Here is a 13,601-nt window from a genome sequence, read left to right as displayed (position 1 = left end):
CAGTTATGATATTAATTTGTATCTATGACATAATATTAATGTTTTATCTCTTCTAAGGTTTGTTTTTATGTAAAGCTTTGCTAGCATTTGTTAGCTATATGTTTTAAGATTTTATTGTATGTCTATTTTATGATGTTTTAAGATGATGTATGTATACCTTGTTAACCGTTTAGTTGTAAACGGTATAGAAATTTTTAAAATAAATAAATAAATAAACTTATGCTGATACTACTCCTAATATTCAAAACACAAGCCACAAACCTTGCAGAATTCCTTAACAGACTCATAATCCCATACGCCCCTTCTAGAACATTAAGATCCAACACCCATCTTCTGTCTATTCCATCGATGCATCTCATTAGCACGACCCATTCTACCATACAGTGGTACCTCGGTTTACGAGTGCACCAGTTTGCGAGTGTTTTGCAAAACGAGCAAAACAGTCGCAATATTGGTGCCTCGCAAACCGAGCTTACCTCGATGTACGAGCACCTCCCCCCTCCTATCCGGCACCCCCCGCGCGATCCGGCACCCTTCCGCTCGCGTCACCCCCCCCCCCGCATGCTCAAGGCCTTAGTTCCTACTCTCTCCGAGATTCTCGGAGATCTCGAGAATCTCGAAGAGAGCAGGAACTAAGGCCTTGAGCATGCGCAGATGCTCAAGGCCCAGCAAAAAGGATGAGAGATCTTCGGGCACCGGCACCGGCATGTCCTGTGTCTTGGTGCCGGGTGCCAAAGGGGGGTAAGTGATGCGTTCGAGTGGGTGATGGGTACGGGGAGGATATCGGATCGCGGCGGGGTTGCCGGATCACACGGGGGGGGGGCCTTCGTGAGCGGGGGGGAGCAATGCCGGTTCGCGGGGGGGGGGGGGGTAGAGAAGTGCCACTGGCCTCGGGAGAGGAGGTAGAGCAGTGCCACTGGCCTCGGGGGGGGAACGAATCAATCAAGCGAGTTTCCCTTACTTTCTATGGGGAAACTCGCTTTGATATACGAGTAATTTGGTTTACGAGCATGCTTCTGGAACGAATTATGCTCGTAAACCAAGGTACCACTGCATTTTCAGTTACTGCCCCTATGCCCATGGCCGCTGTTGGAAACAGGATAATGTGCTTGATGGACCTTTGGTCTGTCCTAGTGTAACGACTTCTAAGGGAGTAGATTTTTCCAGCACCTTTAACTAGTGCACTCCCATGTTCCCGATGACAATACAAGCAATCTTTTAACCACTCAACTACTTTTGACTTTGTACTCGTTTTATATAATCTATTAGGATGTCAATGTTTTCTCTAAAATTGGCTTTACATAATATACGACTCTGTTCTGCCCTCCCTTTCCAGCTGATATGCTACTTGTTAACGGGGGTTTGGGTTTTCAACAATGCACAAACTATTCCACACATTGCCGTCGCAGGGTTTAATTTATTTTAGAGTCTAAATAAATTAAACAGAACTGAACGTCACTGTGAAGCATTAAAAGTGACTAACTGCCATATGGAATGACCTATCAGCATGAACAAAGAAAAACCAGTAACTGCTGAAAGAAAGTGGCAGACAGTGTAAAAACAGAGATGATTCTAACTGCAGCTGACTGAGAAAATGAAAACTCACTGAAGCAAAACTAGTTCTTGCTTTGGTTTCAGTTCTATTGTATTGGGGTACTTTTGTAGAGGCGACGAGCTGTTGCTAGACATATATGAATAGATGTACAGTGCTCCCCCGGTCATTCGCGGTCGGCGATTTGCGGTCCCAGTCATTTGCGTTATTTTACGACTGCAAATGACTGGGCAGGAGAGGGCAGCCGGAGAGGCAGGAGAGAGCAGCCGGAGTGCCGGCGAGTGAAGGAAATCACTCCGCGGTATGCTCGGACCGCCTCTTCCTGCACTAAAGTCGGGCCTCACCAATCAGGAGCTGCGCGTCAAAGCAGCTCCTGATTGGTGAGGCAGGACTTTAGTGCAGGAAGAAACGGTCGGAGCATACTGCGGCGTAAGTACTTACCTCAGACTCAGTAATGGAATATTTACTTACCATACCAGGATGGTTACTTACCTTACTAGAATGAGAAAGGGTTCCCTTCCCCCCACTCACCTAGTTTAAAACCCTTTGGAACACGATCTTTGTGGGTGCTAGGAGTTTATAGGGGTGTGAAGAAAGAAGAGTTCTGACTGAAGGAGTGACAACGTGAGTGAGTGTGAGAGAGCCTGCGTGTGTGATAGAGGTGTAGTAAGTAAGGTATGATTGTGAAAGTGAGTGCTCCCCCCAGAGGGTCTCAGTGAGTGACGGAGAGTGAATGAGGGAGTGAATCTGTGTGTGAGCGGGGTGATGGGGGAAAGGAGAGAGCCCAATTATACCAGGGCAGAGACAGAGTGTCCTTTAATACCAAGAGATTGGTTTGTGCAGGACGGTTCCCTTAGGTCCCTCTCCCTGGCACAATACATGGGAGAGAGATTTAATTGTGATCAATATTATTGCATTTGTTGCTACACATGGTGAGTTGGATCGCAGCCTTATTGAGTGTTTGTTGCGACCAGCATCCATTTCATTGGTTAAAAGGAAATATGAATCACCAACAGTGGGTATTGAACCCCCAAATCTTAGCACTGCAACATCTCAGCCCTAACCATTACACCACACAATCAGTTGACAGAAAGGAAAGGGATGAAGGGCTGAACAATCACAGATAGCACTCATGGTATCCTTGTCTTCTCAAAATGATAACCCATCACACACACACCCATACCACACTTTTTTTTTTTTTTCTGCCATATGCTGAGAGATTGGAGAAACTGGGTCTCTTTTCCCTGGAGAAGAGAAGACTTAGAGGGGATATGATAGAGACTTACAAGATCATGAAGGGCATAGAGAGAGAAAGATTCTTCAAACTTTCAGAAAATAAAAAAAACAAGAGGGCATTCGGAAAAGTTGAAAGGGGACAGATTCAAAACAAATGGTAGGAAGTTCTTCTTTACCCAACGTGTGGTGGACACCTGGAATGCGCTTCCAGAGGACGTAATAGAGCAGAGTACGGTACTGGGGTTTAAGAAAGGATTGGACAATTTCCTGCTGGAAAAGGGGATAGAGGGGTATAGATAGAGGATTACTGCAAAGGTCCTGGACCTGGTGGGCCGCCGCGTGAGCGGACCGCTGGGCGCGATGGACCTCAGGTCTGACCTAGCGGAGGCATTTCTTATGTTCTTATATCTCACTCTGCTGCACTGGTTGGGGTTCAAAATACACCTGAAAGATTGTCACAGCAGATCCCTATATATTCACAGCACAGGACCTCCCCTAAACCCACCAGTACCAGAGTACCAGAGGCATCTCTTCGAGCATCATGGCCAGAGGCCCCTCAGTCGTGACTCCGCAAGGGCCTGGAGACCCATCCCAAGCACCCTCCATAGATGAGTGTCATCCAGTGTCCTCCACTATCAAAGTCAGGGTAATGGCAATGACCTCCTGATATGAGGGGGGACCTAATGAAATGAGCCCCCATGTGATTACAATATGGCAGATTTGAAATGTGTATCCTGCCAGAGCTGGTGTTAGACAGCAAGCGTGAACTAGGACCTAAAAGAGAGGAAAAGTCCTTTTTATTTATTTTGTTTGCATCACAGAGCCAATGTGGGGTTGGAGAGGGGTCCTTTTATTAAGGTGCACAATCTTTAGCACGTACAAAACGGTTAGCGTACCTTAATAAAAGGACCCCTAAGTATCTTAATAAAAAATTTGGCCCGTGACTTAACCTGTGTTTTAGATTTTGGCCCCTTGTGATTGAGTTTGACACCCCTGCTCTACACGGATGGGAAAAGGGGGCAATATCTGGAAAGCAGTATATACTAATAATAATAATAATAATAACTTTATTCTTGTATACCGCAATACCATGGAAGTTCAATGCGGTTAACAATAGAAGAGACTGTACATTTACAGCAATGATACATATTACAGTGTTGTTACATTTACAGCGAAGTTACATAAATAGCAGTAATAAAAAGGCATATACTAAGGAAGAGACAGTACGTATATAGCGATGTTACATGTTATAGTGGTGGTAAATGGAGGCAATGAAAAGTCAGGGCAATTAGATAAAACAGAGATTGAGAAAGAGAGGCCATAGTGGCTTGGGAGGGGGGCGTAGTCAGAGGGAATGGAGGCATGTCGAGGTCAGGAGGGTGCAGGGAAGGAGGGAAGGCAGCGTTAGCGGAATTTGTCGAAGAGGTAGGTTTTTAGTGACTTCCTGAACAGGTGGTAGGGCGGGGAGTTGGAGATGAGGGCGGTAAGGCAATTGTTCCATTTGCCCGCTTGGAATGCTAGTGTTCTATCAATGAATCTCTTGTAGAGGCAGCCTTTTAGGGAGGGAAAGGTGAATAGGTGGGCGTTTCGTGTGCGAGAGGGGCCTGCTATTTCAAGGTGCTCAGACAAGTAGATTGGGGAAGATCCTGTAAGAGTTTTGAAACAGAGGCAGGCGAACTTAAAGATGATCCTTGCCTCAACTGGAAGCCAATGGAGTTTGGTGTAGTAGGGGCTAACATGGTCGTATTTTTTGAGATCATAGATGAGGCGGACGGCCGCATTTTGGACTGTTCTAAGACGTTTGATGGTATTTTTATAGGATCCCAGGTAAATAATGTTGCAGTAGTCTAATATGCTTAATACCAGAGATTGAACGAGTAGACGGAAGGCTTGGTGGTCGAAGTAGCGTTTGATGGAGCGCAGTTTCCAGAGGGTATAGAAACATTTTTTCACCTGGGCACTGGTATGGTCATCGAAGGTTAGGGTGCGGTCCAGGATGACTCCAAGGATTTTTATGGTGGGTAAGATAGGGTAATCTAGCCCATTCAATCTGAGGGAAGTGTTTGTTAATTTGTGGTTGGGACTCGCTAGGAAGATTTTGGTTTTTTCAGAGTTCAATTTTAATTTGAGTTTTGAGGTCCACAATTCTAACTTGGTGAGGATAGATGCGATGAGTTTTTCCGTTTCTAGAGTGAGTGAGGTAATGGGGACAATGATGGTGATGTCATCTGCATATATGAACGATTTTAGGTTAGAGTTTGCTAGGCTTCGTGCCAGAGGGGTCAAGTAAATATTGAATAGGGAGGGGGATAGGGGAGAGCCTTGTGGGACTCCACAAGGGTTACGCCAGTGGTGGGAGAAGGCTCCATTACTGTGGACCTGGTAGGTACGGTTTGTTAGGAAGCCTGTGAACCAATCTATTAATACTAATGCTCAAAGTATGGAAAACATGATTCTGGATCTAGAAGCTGGGATGAAAGAAAATGAGTTGGATATAGTGGCGATCACAGAGACGTGGTTCACAGAGAACCATGACTGGAATGTAGTTATACTGGGCTATAATCTGTTCAGGAAAGACAGGGTAGGAAGAAAAGGAGGGGGGAGTAGCGTTATATGTTAAAGATCATATTAAAGCCATACAATCGCAGGATCTGTAGGGCAAGGAAGAGGCATTGTTTGGAAACAGCCTCTTCCCAGTTGTCTAACACCACATTGGGATTATTGCACAGCATCTCCTCATTGTAAAAGAGAAAATATGTAAGAACATAAGATTTGCCGCTACTGGGTCAGACCAGCGGTCCATCATGCCCAGCAGTCCACTCACACGGCAGCCCTCAGGTCAAAGACCAGTGCCCTATTTGAGTCTAGCCCTACCTGCGTATGTTCTGGTCCAGCAGGAACTTGTCCAACTTTGTCTTGAATCCCTGGAGGGTGTTTTCCCCTATAACAGCCTCTGGAAGAGCATTCCAGATTTCTACCACTCTCTGGGTGAAGAAGAACTTCCTTATGTTTGTACGGAATCTATCCCCTTTTAACTTTAAAGAGTGCCCTCTCATTATCATCACCTTGGAGAGGGTGAACAATCTCTCTTTCTCTACGAAGTCAATTCCCTTCAATATCTTGAATGTTTCGATCACGTCCCCTCTCAGTCTCCTCTTTTCAAGGGAGAAGAGGCCCATTTTCTCTAATCTAATCTAATCTAATCTAATCTAAACCTTAAGTTTATATACCGCATCATCTCCATGAGAATGGAGCTCGACACGGTTTACAAGAACTTAAAATAGTGGATAGAGAAGAAGAAAAAGGATTACATGAACTTATGTGTAGAAGGGGGGAGAGAAAGGGGGGAAGGATAGAGCTACAATTAGCCTCTCATTGTACAACTCCTCCAGTCCCTTAACCATTTTTGTCACTCTTCTCTGGACCTTTTGAGTATTACTATGTCCTTTTTCATGTACGGCAAACCAGTGTTGGAGGCAGTATTCCAGGTGGGGGCGTACCATGGCCTGGTACAATGGCATGATAACCTTTTCAGAACTGTTTGTGATCCCCTTCTTAATCATTCCTAGTATTCTGTTTGCCCTTTTTGCCGCTGCCACCATGCATTGCACGGACAGTTTCATTGATTTGTCTACAAGTACCGTATTTTCACTCATATACCGCGCATCCGTGTAAAACGCGCACACGGGTATAGCGCGCGGGAAACTGTAATTTATGTAAATAAATTTTTATATACCATGCACACCCGTATACCGCGCATGCTGCCCCGACTCTCCCGTCGCCGCCCGACTCTCCTTTCGCCCGCCCCAACTCTCCTCTCCCCCTTGAAGTCCTGTCCCCACCCTGAAAGCCTAATGCCCCCCTGACGTCCGATTCATCCCCCCCCGAAGGACCGCTCGCACACACTCGCACCCGCACCCGCACCCCCACCCCGAAGGACCGCTCGCACGCACTTGCACCCGCACCCGCACTCCCACCCCGAAGGACCGCTCGCACCCCTACAGCCTCCCGACCCCCCCCCCCATCATGTAGAAGCTCCTACCATTGTCAGACGTCAGTGAAAGGGCGGGACCACCAGAAGAGGAAGCAACGCAGATGCAGGGTTCACAGAAGGGCCGGGACCGCCGGAAGAGGAAGCAGCAGGACAATGGTAGGAGCTTCTACATGATGGGGGGGGTCGGGAGGCTGTGGGGGTGCGAGCGGTCCTTCGGGATGGGGGTGCGAGTGCGTGCGAGTGGTCCTTCGGGGTGGGGGTGCGAGCGGTCCTGCGGGGTGAATTGGACGTCGGGGGGGGGAACTATGTAAAAAAAAAGTTGTAAAACGCGCTCACGCGTATAACGCGCATGGTTATGCACGGTTTGTAAAATCGTGTATAACGCGCGCATTCTATGCGTGAAAATACGGTACTCCCAAGTCTCTTTCCTGGGGGCCCTCTCCGAGTATAGCACCAGACATCCTGTATTCGTCCATATGATTTTTGTTAACGACGTGCATCACCATGCATCGCCTTGACCCTTCCCTGTCTCTTTGGCATCACTGAGAAGGCACAGGGCAAAATATGTCATGAACAATCTGTGAATAGGAAAAAAAAAGACTCCATATATTTCAGGAAGAAGCAGAATGCATGTGCTCTGTGCCCTCATTAACCAGCATGTGTTGCTTAGCTGGATTTGATGGGAACCATCACAGCCCATCATCATTTTCCATTGCAGCACCACCAGATTCTAAAACCTAAAATGACACCTATCTTCTGAAGGTGGCCCCCCCCATGTCACATGAATACCTGTACTGATAATGATAACGCATGTGAAGCCAACAGCACCCATCGCCTGACCCCGTTCCACACCAAACTGTGTCTTGCAGCCGCTTCGGGATATATCGGGATCTTGAATCTCTGAGGGTCAACTGGGAAAACAGGTCACTCATTCGGCAAACCAGATGACACTTCAGGCAGGAGCGTAAGTGATCACACAATAACCCTACATCTGCTCTAGTCCCCCCTCCCCCATCATAGACAACCCCATGAAAGACAAAGGCGTGCGCCGACAACTGAGCGCAAGACGGAGGCGCGGGCCGAAGAAAATTACAGTTTTTAGGGGCTCCGACGGGGGTTTTGTTGGGGAGCCCCCCCCCAGTTTACTTAATAGAGATCGCGCCGGCGTTGTGGGGGGGTTTGGGAGGTTGTAACCCTCCACATTTTACTGTAAACTTAACTTTTTCCCTAAAAACAGGGAAAAAGTGAAGTTTTCAGTAAAATGGGGGGGGGGTTACAACCCCCAAACCCCCCACAATACGGCACAATCTCTATTAAGTAAAGTAGGGGGGTTCCCCCCCACGCCCCCCCCCGTCGGAGCCCTAAAAACAGTAATTTTGTGCGGCGCGTGCCTCCGCGCTGCGCTCAATTGCCTGCGCGCGCCTTTGTCCCGGTGCGCTTTTGACCTGACACCATGTGCTACATGCGATGTGCCTACCTCTTGTCTGCACTTGCAACCCCTTGCAAACTCAATGGGTTGACATGGCAAGGAGGAAGGCATATATGCCTAAGTACCTATTAGCTGCATGGGGGTGGGGGTGCTTACAAGAACCAATAGAGTCGCAATCAAACTTTGCATATGTAGCAGCAAATGAAAAACATATTGATCAGCATTATATATCTTTCTCCCGTGTATTGTGCAAGGGAAAACAGACTTAAGAGAGCTGCCCCACGCCCTTTGGTAGGTGCTGGGAGATAGTAGATATTATCAATATAGTATGACTAATGAATGAGATCTGAAGCAGTAGATCCCAGCCCCTTTAATACCAAAAGTTTGGTTTCTGCAGGATGGTTCCCTGAAGTCCATTTTCCCTTGCACAATACATGGGAGAGATATATAATTGTGATCAATATTATTTCCTTTGTTGCTACATATGCTGAGTTGGATCGCAGCCATATTGAGTGTTTGTGACCAGCATCCATTTCATTGTTTAAAAGAAAACATGAATTACCAATAGTAGTTATTGAACCCCCAAACCTTGGCACTGCAACACCTCAGGCCTAACCATTACACCACACAATCAGCTGACAGAAAGGAAAGGGATGAAGGACTGTACAATCATAGATAGCACTCATAGTCTCCTTGTCTTCTCAAAATGAAAACTCATCACACACACACCCATACCACACTCTGTTCCACTGGTTGGGGTGCAAAACATACCTGAAAGATTGTCACCAGCAGATCCATATATATTTACAGCACAGGCCTTCCCCTAAACCCACACACAATCTCTCTCTCTCTCTTTCTCTCTCTCTCTCAGTCTCTCCACCACAGACCCCTCCTATCACCCATCTGTGCTCATCACCCTCACAAAAACCATCCAAAGAATCAATCTTAGTAAGGGGCTACATTGCCAACACTCTCTGTATGCAGCTGCCCAATATTTAGCATGACTCCCACACATAGACATGTCCTCAAATGTCATATCCCTCACCATCAAGCCACAAGCATGCCATCTGGGGGGGCATAATTGAGACAATGGCTAAGCAAAGCACAACCTTCTCAAGTGGACCTCATCCATCCATCAGAATATCACACACAAGGGTGTAAGCTATGTATTATTGCTGAGTCATCCTACTCTCTGTCAGATACTGCCAGGCCACCCCTCAGGGTTCTATGCTTATGTCATCTCATTACATTACATTACATTGTGCTTGTTGTTGACCGCGTAACTACAAGTTCAACGTGGTTTACAAAAGACTATTAACAATAGCATAGTACAAAATGAATTACTTAATCGGATACTTGGAAAAAAGATAGGTCTTCAGCTGTATTCTAAAATGTTTATAAGAATGGGCTGTGAGCAATAACACTTGGAATTCTTTATCGTGAGAGGCTGCTTGGTATGCTAGTGTATGATCAAGATATTTTTTACTTCTACAGCCTTGGACTGAAGGAAAATTAAACAAGGGATGAGTTTTTCTACTGTGTTTATATGAAGCTAAGGAGAATCTATTGACCAAATAAGAAGGAGCTGATCCATATAGTACTTAGTAGCAAAAACAACCCAGCTTAAACAGCATCCAAGCTTCCATAGGAAGCCAATGTGATTCACAGTAATAGGATGTAAGATGGTCATATTTCTTCAGGCCCTAGATCAGCCTGACCGCTGTGTTCTGTATTAGTATCAGTCTCCCTAATTCTTTCTTAGTGATTGTCAGATAGACAATGTTGCAGTAATTGAGAAGACTCAGTAGTGGTGATTGCACTAATAGTCGAAAAGCAGCAAACTCAAAATAAGATTTAATTGTTCTTAACCTCCATAAGGTGAAATAATTTTTGCATACTACTGCATATATCTGAGTCTTCATAGTGAGATGTTGATCTAAAACAACTCCTAATATTTTAATCGTAGAATGAATTGTATATGAAGTTGAATTTATATTTTACTTCCTACAGTGCTCAAAACTAGTATATGTGCAAGAAAAAGCCTACTGTTTCAGGACAAATAAAAGTGGTAGAAGTGGGTGGTGGAGGGGTTAAGGATGCATGGAGGGGAAGGATGACATATAGGTAGGGTCCACAAGTGAGACCATGAGGCAAGTCAGAGGGTCAAGAGACCATAAGGGTGGAACAAGGTAATAATGCATGGGTCCAGGACAGAGAGGATGGCAAAGGGAGTCCTGCATGAAGTGCCAAGGAAAGATTCAAGCAGTGAGGGAAAGTATTGCAGGAAGGGATTCTATAAATGGTGTCCCGATTGTAGGTAGCCAACTGCTGTCTAATCAGCCAAATCGGGATGCACTTTCTTAAAAAAAACCTTCCAAGGTAGGCCGCCTACATTGGAGGTGCCTCTGGGAGCCTAGGGAGGTGTACAAGCTTGCCTAAGGATAGGCGTGTGTGTGGCTTGGCTTAGAAGTAGCCTTTGGTGGACCTAGGTGGCCGTACATGTTTCCCTATGCCAGATCTTGTCTGTATAATTCAATAGGAGTGCAAGCTTCGTGAGGGTAGCACTAGCGTCATAAGTAGCTGATTCTTTTGTCAGAACTCACCGAAAAGTGAAACTCAGTGACCAAACTCAAACAGTTCAAAATTCAAACAACATCATTCTTGCTAATTCTTTTTCTTGCTCTAAACGAAATTCGTGTTTCACTCCCACTTCCTCAGGAGGAAGAATGTAATCCAAGCAGGATAGAAATGCGCAAAACAGGAACTGGTTGAGTGGAAGGCGACAGAAGGTAGTGATCAATGGAGATCACTCTGAGGCAGTGGCGTACCTAGCATATGTGACACCCGGGGCCCATCATTTTTTGACCCCCCCCCCCCATCTATATGAAAAATATGATTTTTAGTAACAACCTACATATCGCAGAACAAGAGTGTACCTAGGAAAAGGCAGCATCTTAAACACTGCAGTGAGCAGTAGAACACCAACACATACATTGTAAAACTAAACAAACCAGATCCTGCACAGTCAATTGATCCTGTAAAGTCAATGCTATCAGAAAGCCATGTCCCTTTCATACACACAGACAGATACACCCTCTTCCAATATGGAATAATCACAAACTAAAAATAGAAATATGTAGACAAAAGTTAAACTGAACTGCCAAGAAACCAGACTCTGCATACAATGCAACACCACACCACAAAACAATAATAAATGTCCTCTAATACTGTGCAAAATATAAAGACAGTAGATGTAAATTTGAAAAAACTGATACATAGCAATCACCACTTTACAAATTAACAAATAAAAATAAAACAAATAATGAGAAATAAGAAAATACCATTTTATTGGACTAATCCCCATAAGCTCGGTCCTCATCCCCACAAACCACCTGATTCCATCCACACAAGTCTTGAATTGTTTTATATTGAACTTATTATATTAAAGTATAAAAAGAAACAATATTCTGTACAATTGTCAATTTATAAATCAGCGTCTTCTCCCCACTCTCTCTTCCCCATTTCACTTCAGCGTCCTCAGCCCACTCTCTCTCCACTTTCCTTCAGCGCATGCACATAAAAACAAGCAAGTAATTTTATATCATTTTCATTCTATTCATTCATAGAAATTAAAGTCTAAATAATGCCAGTCACATAACAAAACATGATTTTACAAAAATAATTCCCTGCACAATCAAGTCTGCAAGGATTACTAGATGTCTTTCAGCAGCTCCCCTCTCTCCCTCCCTCCCTCCCCCTTACCTTCGTGGCCAAGTCAAAATGATCTACCAACAATAAAATTTTAAAAACACAAAGCACACTGTACGCAGAGAAAATGTTAATTAACATTTATATTCCGCGGGTTTTCAAAGAGGTCATGGCAGATGACTTTATGCAATGTCACCTCAGTAACAACTATACAAAAATAGACAAATATACCCCCTCCCTTTTTACAAAACCGCGATAGCGTTTTTTAGCGCAGGGAGCTGCACTGAATGCCCCACGCTGCTCTCGACGCTCATAGGCTCCCTGCGCTATAAACTGCTATTGCGGTTTAGTAAAAGCGGGCCATAGTGCAAAATATAGACAGCATATATAAATTCTCAAAACGGACACATTTTGATCACTAAATTGAAAATAAAATCATTTTTCCTACCTTTGTTTGGTAATTTCATCACTCTGGTTGCACTTTATTCTTCTGACTGTGCAACCTTCTTTCAGCCTCCTGTATGCTTCCTCTCCTCCAGACCTCATTCCCTCCCCCAACTTTTTCTTTGTTTCATCCTGTCCCCTTCTTTCTTTCTCTCTCCACGCCCCCTTTCTTTCTGTTTGTCTTTCTCTCTCTCTCAGTGCCCCATTTCTTTTTTTCTTTCACCCTGCCCCCTTCTTTCTTTCTCTCTCCATGCCCCCTTTCTTTCTCTATGTCTGTCTCTGTCTCTCCGTGCCCCATTCTTTCTTTCATTCACCCTCCCCCCTTCTTTCTCTCTCCATGCCCCCTTTCTTTCTGTTCGTCTTTCTCTCTCTCTCTCAGTGCCCCATTTCTTTCTTTCTTTCACCCTACCCCCCTTCTTTCTTTCTCTCTCTCTCCATGCCCCCCTTTTTTTCTCTATGTCTGTCTTTCTCTCTCTCCCCCATGCCCCATTTATTTTTTTTCTTTCACCCTGCCCCCTTTCTTTCTTTCTGGATCCCTGTCCCCCCCTTTGTTTCTTTCTGTCTCCCTGTCTCCCCCCTTTCTTTCTTTCTCCCTGCCCTCCCCATGCCATCACCATTGGGAAACATGCTGCTGCCAATGCCGCCGGGGAAAGGCTGCCACTGGCCAACGGAAAAAGGCCGGCGCCGAGTTTGCCCTGCTTCTTTTCCCCGCGGCCGACCAACTCTCGCTGCCCGACGTCAATTCTAACGTCGGAAAAGACGTTCCGGGCCAGCCAGGCATTGATTGGCTGGCCCTGAACATCCTCTCTGATGTCAGAATTGACGTCGTACGGCTAGAGTTGGTCGGCTCGCGGGGAAGAGAAGCAGGGAGGGAGAATTTGGCGCCGGCTTGTTCCTGATGATGACAATGGAGCCTTTCCCCGGCGGCAGCCTATTCCCCTGTGAGTGGCCAGCTGTGCACCCCCTTGGGCCGTGCACCCTGAGCGGACCACCCCCCCCTTGGTATGCCACTGCTCTGAGGAAAGGGATGTTACCAGTGGTGTGCCTCAAGGTTCTGTTCTTGGGCCTGTTCTTTTTAACATTTTTATAAATGATATTGCTGAAGGGTTGTCGGGTAAGATTTGCTTCTTTGCGGATGATACCAAAATCTGCAATAGAGTAGACATGCCGGATGGTGTGAATAACATGAAGAAAGACCTGGTGAAGCTTGAAGAATGGTCTGAAATTTGGCAGCTAAA

This window comes from Geotrypetes seraphini, chromosome 3, assembly GCF_902459505.1.
Source record: "Geotrypetes seraphini chromosome 3, aGeoSer1.1, whole genome shotgun sequence".
In the NCBI taxonomy this organism is placed as follows: Eukaryota; Metazoa; Chordata; class Amphibia; order Gymnophiona; family Dermophiidae; genus Geotrypetes; species Geotrypetes seraphini.
The sequence above is the reverse complement of the archived record's forward strand: the minus strand, read 5'-3'. Positions refer to the sequence as shown.